The following is a 13,058-nucleotide window of genomic DNA, read 5'->3' as shown; positions in this document are numbered from 1 at the left end:
TCTCGATAAACACACACACACATAGACAAACAACACAAAGTGGAAAGGATGGTGAAAAGGGAAAGAGAATATTAACAGAAATAAAAGGATAAGGATCTTTGGTGCTCTGGGATGAACTCCAGTTAATGTCTTTCTGAAGTTCAGGCTTTCATTTTGGTACTTCTTCCTTCTTGGTGGGCATTGTTTTTTCTGGCAATGTTGTCCACCTTCTCTGCAGTCTCAGCATCATTTCAGGTTCACAACAAAGGATGTGCCAGGCCCTCACTGCTTTCAGAACAACTGAGCAGTGCTTTCACTTCCACAAGCACGAAAGAGAGTGAGACCATGCCTTTCGCTTCCAAGGTCCAAACACCTCTGCCCAGTTAATCAGAATACCACACGTTGTCAGACAGAACACAGCCCCTGGCCAACCCACCAGTTGCCAGTTAACCAATTGAACTGACTTGCTCCGAAACTAGCTTTGAAGGTTCAGCAGGTGCCGAAGACTCTGGCCTCTCCTCTACAAACACCATGCCTGGGAACACAATGTCCTGGCAAGCACTCTTATGCTTAAAGACACTTCCCAATTATGGGTCCACAGATCAAAATAATAAAATAAAAGGAATGGGAGCAAAGGAAATAAACAGGAAAGTCTCCTGCAGCGCAGGGGCGGTTGCGGGAAAAAATGTCTTGTTGTTATAGTAATATAATACCTTGGATTTATATGTTGTGCAAGACATGAGACATACATCATTTGGAGGGGATTGGGTTAACATGCTATGGGTTCATTTATTACGACTATGCAAATGAGAACCGTCATACACAGGGATGAAGCTTGAAGGCATCGCAGCTGTGTGTGTGTGTGTATGTGTGTGTGTGTGTTGTCTACTCAAAGCCAAAGTGAAATGAAGACTGGATCAGATGACAAATGGGAACTGATGAATCTATGAGTCTCTAAAGAGTAGAGGAAATCTTCAGGGCACCCAGGACCTGTGATGAAAACTTTGTCTGGAGGTTTCTTTAATGACAACAGTGATCTGTGGATTTAGCATTCTTGGATGTTAGGTAATACATCACAACACTCATTACTGCTTTCACCTGTACGGGATGTTGTTCCAAGTTGCATTTGAGATCTCGTCCTAGATGTAATCGGACTGCCCAATGATCGAGGAGGTGGAATGGATCTGATTTGTCCTTGATTACATCTCACCGTTGACCTCTATGTGTAATTACTTCAAAGGACCTTGGTTCTGAACAAATCCTTGTCACCTCGCCCTTCTGCGGGATCCTGCATGTGATCTTACTGTCCCAACTGTAAACCTGGCAATTCCGTATCTCATTTTATGGTGCACATTATTCAGCTTCTCTTGCAATTTTAAAAGTTGTTCTTTAGTTTCTGAAACAGTAGAATGGGTAACAGTAGGTCAATTTGTACACACTTATCTCCCAAACATGAGTTGTGCCAGCAATGGAACAGTTGTACATGAAGACATCGGTCTCGCACATAACATTACGGTGTCTAGAACTAGATTGCTCTACATTTGAGAATTAGATATTTCACCACACAAATCATTCATTCAGCTAAGGCATTAGATCCAGGGTAAGGAGTAGAAGTAGTCTGACTGATATTCCACTTACCACACAAATCTTGAAATGCATTTCCAATAACTTATGGACTGTGATCTGAAATGATCTCTCGAGTCAAATTAAATAAACGGAAATTAGCACTGAGAGTGTGCAGAACAGATGTTCCTGATGTATTAGAATAGATTGGTGTTTGATCGCCAGCGCGCACAGGATGGGTTCTTGGTAAAGGAAGAAACAAATGAAAATGAGGTCAGTGCCATAGACATGAAAGATGCCGGATGGGGTTTTGTATCAAAGGTGGGTAGGAACTGCATGTGGAATCAGTGGTTCTTTGTCCTGACCTGGCATATGCTCTTGACATGTCTTCCATATCAAGGTTCATACCCAATGAAGAGACTGCCTTTCCTGTGGGTCTTCATGTCTGATCTATGCCTCCTGTGTGAGTGATGATGTTGAAGAATATCAGGTCACCAATATCCCAGTATGGTGACCTGGCTGCCTTTAATAATGACTCTCTGGCAGATGCCAAGCGAGGCATTGGTGGTCTTCGTGCGACAGGAACGCCACATCATTTCTCAGCAATCACTTTAGCAAAAATGGATTTTGAGCAAAATTGGAAATGTATGGAGACAAGACATTAACAAGACCGCAACAATTTTGAAGATTGTCCTTATTTTGAGGACTTGGCCAGACTTCAATATCCTCTCTTTCACTCGGATTGGGACATATGCCAGCACTGGAATAAATAAAGCTGAAGAAATTGATCTGCATGTTGATGTCACATCTCAGATGGTTGAACACCAAAGCTGTAAACTTTGTTGATTTGCGACTATCGCTTGACACATACATCCATCCTTGAGTAGCTCTTCGATGTTATATGTTTTGGGCTTGTCCAGCAGATCTTTCTGGACAACTTACACGGGAGTGGATGCGATCACCAACTCAACAATTCTGTCTGCTAGCTCTGCATTTGCAAAATCACAGTACGTATCCTTTGCTCTACTTCTGCTGACAAAGTGGTCAATGGATTCTATAGGCTGTTGTTGAAATTACTGGAAATCTAACTGATAAATACAGAATGTTAACCTGAATCTGAACTGGTCTTCCAAAGATGTCCATTTATTTTAGGGATCCTTTAGCTCCTGATGTTTTCACCCTGTGTAGACCTTCATTCCCAATTGCGAGTCGAATTTCTATTGATTGCTTGTCTGGTTCAGATATAAGAGAATTTAGATACCAGAGCTCTGTATGCTGTTAATCGTTTTGAGTCAGCTGCAATCCACTTTAAACTGTGGAATTCAGATGACACTTTGACAATGTCTCTTTGACCTTCCTTCCCCTCTGTGATGAGAGTCGCTGCAGCTGCTTCGCTCGCAAGGACACACCGACAAGCCCGATAACCTTCTCTACGCCACAATCAACTTCTCGAAGGGGCCCAATGGTGACGGGACTGTCCACAGGAGCGAGGTCACGGAATGCGCAGAGATCAGATTCCAGAGAAACTGAAATGGGGAGAGGGGATGTGGGGTGTGTGAAGACAATACGGTCAAATCGTAATAAAAGAATGATATTGCACAACTTTTGTATCAGTTCTGAAGATGCTTTCTGAATGCTGCACCTTATTTTCATGCTTTCAAAGATTGTGAAAAGCTTTGTTATGTCTGGATAATATATCTATTAATACAAGCAATTAAAATGCTCAGACAATTTTAAACATTAAAAAAAATGTAATATCATATTCCAGTGAGCAATTCCTGGCGGGGGTGGTTGATACCAAGTATTCGGCGATTGCTGTGTCGGACCATGCCCCACATTGGCTGGATTTACAGGTGAGCAAGGAAAGTGGTCAGCGCCCGCAATGGAGATTGGACGTAGGACTGTTAGCGGATGAGTGTGTGTGCAGGCGTGTGAGGGAGTCCATCCAGAACTATCTGGAAATAAATTATACGGGGAAAGTTTTGGTGGCAACAGTTTGGGAAGCACTGGGAGCTAATATCGATACAGGCCCTTCGGGAGAAGGTGGAGCGAGCAGAGATAGATAGGTTGGTTGGGGAAATACTCCAGATAGACAGGAGATATTCGATGGCCTCGGAGGCAGGGTTAGTGAAGGAGCAGCAGAAGCTACAAATGGAATTTGGTCTGTTGTCTACAGGGAAGGCGGTGGAGCAGTTGTGGAAGGCGAGTGGGGCGATATACGAGTATGGAGAGAAGGCCAGTAGGATGCTTGCACACCAGCTAAGGAAAAGGGAGACAGCCAGGGAGATAGGAAGAGTAAAGGACAGAGGAGGGAATATGTTCATGGACCCAGCAGGGATGAATGGGGTGTTTAAGGAGTTTTATAGTCAGCTTTATGAGCCGGAACCCCCAGCTGCGGTTGAGGGGATGAGGCAGTTTTTGGAAGAGTTGGAGTTTCCGAAGGTGGAGGAAGGGTTGGTGGAGGGATTGGAAGCCCCGATCGAGTTTGAACATATAGTACAGGGGCTGTAGGCCATGCAGTCGGGCAAGGCCCCAGGACTGGACGGCTACCCAGTGGAATTTTACAAAACGTTCTCTGAGATGCTGGGCCCGCTGCTGGTGAGGGCATTTAATGAGGCAAGGGAGCGGGGTGTCCTTCACCCAACAATGTCACAGGCCTCGAAGTGGGAGCGAGTAGAGGCGGCATTGTGTAAGCACACATGTCTGGTGGCATTGAAAATGGCCATTCTCAATGGCCCGATACCCCACAAGCCCGGTGGTAATGGTGGCCCTGAGAGTCTGGGGGCAGTGACGGAAGCATAAGAGAGTGGAGGGAGCATCGGTCTGGGCTCCAATTTGTAACAATCATCGGTTTGTGGGAGGCTAGATGGGGGGGGGTTCGGGGATGGTAGAGAACTGGGATCGAGAGGATGGGAGATGTATTTGTCATGTGAGAGTACCCTTTAAGAAATGGGTGTTTAAGAAATGTACCTTTAAGAAATGGAGCTGCTCATGTTACTGGAGTATGTCAGAGTGTGGGTGGAGCTGAGCTCCAATTCTGCTTTTTTAGTTTCAGTTTGAGAAGAGCTTGGTGTGTCTGTGTTTTTCAGGGAGCTGCATATGAAGTCTGCCATCCAAAGACTATCTTAATCATTTGGTGAATTCAGAATTATAAATGATTTCAGTATTGAATGTAAACCCTAATGTGCTCCTGTTTAGAGGTGTGTTAAGTTTTTGGATGTTAAAAGAACATCATACAGTTTACTTAGTGTTTTATTCTTTATGGGGGGGTATTTGATTTACTGGTTGCTAAGATATTCACTGTTTGTTTGAGAAAGGTTAACTTGAGTTCATAGAATAAACATTGTTTTGTTTTAAAAACCACTGGTCCATTTTCTGCTGTACCACACCTGTAGAGTGGGCCGTGTGCTTCCCATACCACAATCTATTAAAAGTTGTTGTTCAGGTGAACTCCGTGATACACTTTGGGATTCTCTAAACCCTGGCCCATAACATATTCATAGATGGCAGCTTTCCCTGTATGGAGGATTTAGAGGAGAAATTTGAATTGCCGAGATGGAATAAGTTTAGATATCTGCAGACACGGAAATTGTTGCGAAGGCAGGTTTCAACCTTTCCGTTCCTACCGCCACAGGGGATACAGGACAGGGTAGTTTCTAGAACGGGGGTGGGAGAGGGGAAGGTCTCGGGTATCTATAAAGAACTCATGGAGTCGGAGGCAGCTCAGATAGAGGAGCTAAAGTCCAAATGGGAAGATGAGCTGGGGGGGATGATAGAGGCGGGTCTGTGGGCAGATGCTTTGAACGGAGTCAACATGTCCTCATCATGTGCCAGGCACAGCCTGATACAATTCAAGGTGGTACACCGGGCACACATGACGGTGGCCTGAGTGAGCAAGTTTTTGGGATAGAGTACAGGTGTGCGAGGTGTGCGGGAGGGCCAGCAAACCATGTCCATGTTTTGGGCATGTCTGAAGCTGAGGGGATTTTGGCAGGGTTTTTGCAGATGTCATGTCCATGGTGCTAAAAACAAGGGTGGTGCTGAGTCTAGAGGTGGCGATTTTTAGAGTGTTGGAAGATCCGGGAGTCCAGGGGGCTGGAGAGGCTGTCATCTTGGCCTTTGCCTCTTTGGTAGCCTGGAGACGGATATTGCTAGCATGGAGGGACTCAAAGCCCCCGCAATCAGAGATCAGGGTTAGTGACATGGCCGAGTTTCTCAGTCTTGAGAAAATTAAGTTTGTCTTAAGAGGGTAAATGCTGGGGTTCGTCCAGAGGTGGCAGCCATTTGTCGTCTTCTTCGGGGAAAGCTAACTGTCAGCAGAGGCAATAAGAAAAAGAGGGGGGGGTCGGGGTAGGGGGGTGGAGTTAGGCTATTTTCTGTATATGGTAGGTGGGATTTGTTCGGGATAGAGATAGTTTTTGTACTATGTTTGTATTTATATTTGTACTGTTTACTGTTATTATTATAAAATTATAAATACCTTAATAATATGTTTTACAAAAGAAAAATTATCCTGTGAAGACCCTTGGGATGTTTTACGACATTAAAGGCGCTGTATAATTGCTAGTTGTTGTTGTAACTTTGATCTGCATCGATTCAGAATGGAACCTTCGAAGCTCCTATGACAGGGCTCACGTGCAGCAGACATACAGTAAATATGTTGTATGCCAATTAATCATCATGTCCTTTGAATCCAATGCACCCAGTCCTGCTGTGTGAACACATCATAACCGAGGGACTGCCTCACTGTATGCAGCCAACATGGTCGAATAGTAATGAGCAGAAATGTAATGTTGCTGAGCTTTGTTACCTGATCTGAATGAGTTTTCTAAATGCCGCGCCTTTGTACATTTTATGATGGGCTGCAAAAGATGTTTGCATTTTGTATAATATTATATTTATTAACGTAGGGAATTAAAATGTTCAAGTTGATTCCGGCGCGGAGAGTCGGAGAATCCTGCCCATAATCTGTGGATAACTCAGGATGTTAAGAATGAGATCAAGTTGCAAACAAAAAATCTTTGTGTTGTGGAGTTTAGTCGTACGCGAACATCAAATTAAGAGAATAGCTAAAATAAAAATTTGACACATAGAGGATGGAAATGGGGAATTAATAATGGGAAATAAGGAAATTACAGGAAATTTGAACAAGTATTTTATACCTGACTTCATACCAGAAATCTCGAAAACCACCCCTATAGCAGTAGACAATTAAGGGACAAATATAGGGAATAAAATAAAATAATCACGATCACAAGAAAAAAAAAACAGGAAATCTAATGGGACTAATTGGTATCAAATCACATGGGCTAGGTGACCTGAATCCAAGGGTCTTAAAGGAAATAACTGAAGGGGTGGGGCAAGCATTGTCTGTAATTAGAACATAGAACATTACAGCCAGTACAGGCCCTTCGGCCCTCGATGTTGCGCCGACCTGTGAAACCACTCTAAAGCCGATCTACGCTATTCTCTTATCATCCATATGTCTATCCAATGACCATTTGAATGCCCTTAGTATTAGAACCTACCTCTGACATCTGTCCTATATCTATCTCCCCTCAATTTAAAGCTATGTCCCCTCATGCTAGACATCACCATCCGAGGAAAAAGGCTCTCACTGTCCATCCTATCTAATCCTCTGATCATCTTGTATGCCTCAATTAAGTCACCTCTTAACCTTCTTCTCTCTAACGAAAACAGCCTCAAGTCCCTCAGCCTTCCCTCATAAGATCTTCCCTTCATACCAGGCAACATTCTGGTAAATCTCCTCTGCACCCTTTCCAATGCTTCCACATCCTTCCTATAATGCGGCGACCAGAATTGCACGCAATACTCCAAATGCAGCTGCACCAGAGTTTTGTACAGCTGCAACATGACCTCATGGCTCCGAAACTCAATCCCTCTACCAATAAAAGCTAACACACCGTACGCCTTCTTAACAACCCTCTCAACCTGGGTGACAACTTTCAGGGATCTATGTACATGGACACCGAGATCTCTCTGCTCATCCACACTGCCAAGAATCTTACCATTAGCCCAGTACTCTGTCTTCCTGTTATTCCTTCCAAAATGAATCACCTCACACTTTTCTGCATTAAACTCCATTTTCCACCTCTCAGCCCAGCGTTGCAGCTTATCTACGTCCCTCTGTAACTTGTAACATCCTTCCACACTGTCCACAACTCCACCGACTTTAGTGTCATCTGCAAATTTACTCACCCATCCTTCTACACCCTCGTCCAGGTCATTTATAAAAATAACAAACAGCAGTGGCCCCAAAACAGATCCTTGTGGTACACCACTAATAACTGGACTCCAGTCTGAACATGTCCCATCAACCACCACCCTTTGTCTTCTTCCAGCTAGCCAATGTCTGATCCAAACTGCTAAATCACCCTGAATCCCATGCCTCCATATTTTCTGCAATAGCCTACCGTGGGGAACCTTATCAAATGCTTTACTGAAATCCATATACACCACATCAACTGCTTTACCCTCATCCACCTGTTTGGTCACCTTCTCAAAGAACTCAATAAGGTTTGTGAGGCATGACCAACCCTTCACAAAACAGTGTTGACTATCTCTAATCAAATTATTCCTTTCCAGATGATTATGCATCCTATCTCTTATAAACCTTTCCAAGACCTTGCCCACAACAGAAGTAAGGCTCACTGGTCTATAGTTACCGGGGTTGTCTCTACTCTCCTTCTTGAACAACGGGACAACATTTGCTATCCTCCAGTCTTCTGGCACTATTCGTGTAGACAAAGATGACTTAAAGATCCAAGCCAAAGGCTCAGCAACCTCCTCTCTAGCTTCCCAGAGAATCCTAGGATAAATCCCATCTGGCCCAGGGGACTTATCGATTTTCACACATTCCAGAATTGCTAACACCTTCTCCTTATGAACCTCAAGCCCTTCTAGTCTAGTAGCCTGAATCTCAGTATTCTCCTCAACAACATTGTCTTTTTCCTGTGTGAATACTGACGAAAACAGGGGAAAACAGCAGCAGCCAGAGCAGTGGCACCACGGCTGGCTCTGATGTTCAGAAGGGAGGGTCAAAGCGCAGAAGAGCAATAGTAATAGGGGACTCTATAGTCAGGGGCACAGATAGGCGCTTCTGTGGACGTGAAAGAGACTCCAGGATGGTATGTTGCCTCCCTGGAGCCAGGGTCCAGGATGTCTCCGAACGGGTAGAGGGCATCCTGAAGGGGGAGGGCAAATAGGCAGAGGTCGTTGTACATATTGGTACTAACCACATAGGCAGAAAGGGGCATGAGGTCCTGCAGCAGGAGTTCAGGGAGCTAGGCAGAAAGTTAAAAGACAGGACCTCTAGGGTTGTAATCTCGGGATTACTCCCTGTGCCACGTGCCAGTGAGGCTAGAAATAGGAAGATAGAGCAGCTAAACACGTGGCTAAACAGCTGGTGTAGGAGGGAGGGTTTACGTTATCTGGACCACTGGGAGCTCTTCTGGGGCAGGTGTGACCAATATAAGAAGGACGGGTTGCATCTAGACTGGAGAGGCATAAATATCCTGGCCGCGAGGTTTGCTACTGTCACACGGGAAGGTTTAAACTAGTATGGCAGGGGGGTGGGCACGGGAGCAATAGGTCAGAAGGTGAGAGCATTGAGGGTGAACTAGGGAATAGGGACAGTGTGGCTCTGAGGCAGAGCAGACAGGGAGAAGTTGCTGAACACAGCGGGTCTGGTGGCCTGAAGTGCATATGTTTTAATGCAAGAAGTATTACGGGTACGGCAGATGAACTTAGAGCTTGGATTAGTACTTGGAACGATGATGTTGTTGCCATTACAGAGACCTGGTTGAGGGAAGGGCAGGATTGGCAGATAAACGTTCCAGGATTTAGATGTTTCAGGCGGGATAGTGGGGGATGTAAAAGGGGTGGCGGAGTTGCGCTACTGGTTAGGGAGAATATCACAGCTATACTAGGGGAGGACGCCTCAAAGGGCAGTGAGGCTATATGGGTAGAGATCAGGAATAAGAAGGGTGCAGTCACAATGTTGGGGGTTTACTACAGGCCTCCCAACAGCCAGTGGGAGATAGAGGAGCAGATAAGTAGACAGATTTTGGAAAAGAGTACCAGGGTTGTGGTGATGGGAGACTTCAACTTCCCCAATATTGACTGGGACTCACTTAGTGCCAGGGGCTTAGACGGGGCACAGTTTGTAAGGAGCATCCAGGAGGGCTTCTTAAAACAATTTGTAGACAGTCCAACTAGGGAAGGGGCGGTACTGCACCTGGTATTGGGGAATGAGCCCGGCCAGGTGGTAGAAGTTTCAGTCGGGGAGCATTTCGGGAACAGTGACCTCAATTCAGTAAGTTTTAAAGTGCTGGTGGGCAAGGATAAGAGTGGTCCTAGGATGAATGTGCTGAATTGGGGGAAAGCTAATTATAACAATATTAGGCGGGAACTGAAAAACCTAGATTGGGGGCGGATGTTTGAGGGCAAATCAACATCTGACATGTGAGAGGCTTTCAAGTGTCAGTTGAAAGGAATTCAGGACCGGCATGTTCCTGTGAGGAAGAAGGATAATTACGGCAATTTTCGGGATCCTTGGATAACGAGAGATATTGTAGGCCTCGTCAAAAAGAAAAAGGAGGCATTTGTCAGGGATAAAAGGCTGGGAACAGACGAAGCCTGTGTGGAATATAAGGAAAGTAGGAAGGAACTTAAGCAAGGAGTCAGGAGGGCTAGAAGGGGTCACGAAAAGTAATTGGCAAACAGGGTTAAGGAAAATCCCAAGGCTTTTTACATGTCCATAAAAAGCAAGAGGGTAGCCAGGGAAAGGGTTGGCCCACTGAAGGATAGGCAAGGGCATCTATGTGTGGAGCCAGAGGAAATGGGCGAGGTACTAAATGAATACTTTGCATCAGTATTCACCAAAGAGAAGGAATTGGTAGATGTTGAGTCTGGAGAAGGGTGTGTAGATAGCCTGGGTCACATTGAGATCCAAAAAGACGAGGTGTTGGGCGTCTTAAAAAATATTAAGGTAGATAAGTCCCCAGGGCCTGATGGGATCAATCCCAGAATACTGAAGGAGGCTGGAGAGGAAATTGCTGAGCCCTTGACAGAAATCTTTGGATCCTCACTGTCTTCAGGTGATGTCCCGGAGGACTGGAGAATAGCCAATGTTGTTCCTCTGTTTAAGAAGGGTAGCAAGGATAATCCAGGAAACTACAGGCCGGTGAGCCTTACTTCAGTGGTAGGGAAATTACTGGAGAAAATTCTTCGAGACAGGATCTACTCCCATTTGGAAGCAAATGGACGTATTAGTGAGAGGCAGCATGGTTTTGTGAAGGGGAGGTCATGTCTCACTAACTTGATAGAGTTTTTCGAGGAGGTCACTAAGATGATTGATGCAGGTAGGGCAGTGGATGTTGTCGATATGGACTTCAGTAAGGCCTTTGACAAGGTCCCTCATGGTAGACTAGTACAAAAGGTGAAGTCACACGGGATCAGGGGTGAGCTGGCAAGGTGGATACAGAACTGGCTAGGTCATAGAAGGCAGAGAGTAGCAATGGAAGGATGCTTTTCTAATTGGAGGGCTGTGACCAGTGGTGTTCCACAGGGATCAGTGCTGGGACCTTTGCTGTTTATAGTATATATAAATGATTTGGAGGAAAATGTAACTGGTCTGATTAGTAAGTTTGCAGACGACACAAAGGTTGGTGGAATTGCGGATAGCGATGAGGACTGTCAGAGGATACAGCAGGATTTAGATTGTTTGGAGACTTGGGCGGAGAGATGGCAGATGGAGTTTAATCCGGACAAATGTGAGGTAATGCATTTTGGAAGGTCTAATGCAGGTAGGGAATATACAGTGAATGGTAGAACCCTCAAGAGTATTGAAAGTCAGAGAGATCTAGGAGTACAGGTCCACAGGTCACTGAAAGGGGCAACACAGGTGGAGAAGGTAGTCAAGAAGGCATACGGCATGCTTGCCTTCATTGGCCGGGGCATTGAGTATAAGAATTGGCAAGTCATGTTGCAGCTGTATAGAACCTTAGTTCGGCCACACTTGGAGTATAGTGTTCAATTCTGGTCGCCACACTACCAGAAGGATGTGGAGGCTTTAGAGAGGGTGCAGAAGAGATTTACCAGAATGTTGCCTGGTATGGAGGGCATTAGCTATGAGGAGCGGTTGAATAAACTCGGTTTGTTCTCACTGGAACGAAGGAGGTTGAGGGGTGACCTGATAGAGGTCTACAAAATTATGAGGTGCATAGACAGAGTGGATAGTCAGAGGCTTTTCCCCGGGGTCGAGGGGTCAATGACTAGGGGGAATAGGTTTAAGGTGAGAGGGGCAAGGTTTAGAGTAGATGTACAAGGCAAGTTTTTTACACAGAGGGTAGTGGGTGCCTGGAGCTCGCTACCGGAGGAGGTGGTGGAAGCAGGGACGATAGTGACATTTAAGGGGCATCTTGACAAATACATGAATCGGATGGGAATAGAGGGATACGGACCCAGGAAGTGCAGAAGATTGTAGTTTAGTCGGGCAGCATGGTCGGCACGGGCTTGGAGGGCCGAAGGGTCTGTTCCTGTGCTGTACATTTCTTTGTTCTTTGTTTATTATTTTGTTTGAAAAATATTCATTTAGCACCTCTCCTATCTCCTCGGACTCAACGCACAACTTCCCACTACTGTCCTTGACTGGCCCTACATTTACCCTAGTCATTCTTTTATTCCTGACATATCTATAGAAAGCTTTAAGGTTATCCTTGATCCTACCTGCCAAAGACTTCTCATGTCCCCTCCTGGCTCTTCTTAGCTCTCTCTTTAGGTCCTTCCTAGCTAACTTGTAACTCTTGAGCGCCCTAACTGAACCTTCATGTCTCATCTTTACATAAGCCTCCTTCTTCCTCTTGACAAGTGTTTCAACTGCTTTAATAAACCACGGTTCCCTCGCTCGACCACTTCCTCCCGACCTGACAGGTACATACATATCAAGGACACGCAGTAGCTGTTCCTTGAACAAGCTCCACATTTCCATTGTGCCCATCCCCTGCAGTTTTCCTCTCCATCCGATGCATCCTAAATCTTGCCTCATCGCATTATACTTGCCTTTCCCCCAGTTATAACTCTTGCCCTGCGGTATATACCTATCTCTTTCCATCAATAAAGTAAACGTAATCGAATTGCAGTCACTATCACCAAAGTGCTCACCTACCTCCAAATCTAACACCTGTCCTGGTTCATTACCCAGTACCAAATCCAATATGGCCTCGCCTCTCATTGGCCTATCTACATACTGCATCACGAAACCCTCCTGCACAAATTGGACAAAAACGGACGCATCTAAAGTACTCGAACTATAGCGTTTCCAGTCAATATTTGGAAAGTTAAAGTCCCCCATAACAACTACCCTGTTGCTTTCGCTCCTATCCAGAATCATCTTTGCAATCCTTTCCTCTACATCTCTGGAACTTTTTGGAGGCCTATAGAACACCCCCAACAGGGTGACCTCTCCTTTCCTGTTTCTAACCTCAGCCCATACT

This window comes from Scyliorhinus torazame, chromosome 12 (assembly GCF_047496885.1).
Source record: "Scyliorhinus torazame isolate Kashiwa2021f chromosome 12, sScyTor2.1, whole genome shotgun sequence".
Taxonomy (NCBI): Eukaryota; Metazoa; Chordata; class Chondrichthyes; order Carcharhiniformes; family Scyliorhinidae; genus Scyliorhinus; species Scyliorhinus torazame.
This window is presented reverse-complemented; position numbering follows the sequence as displayed.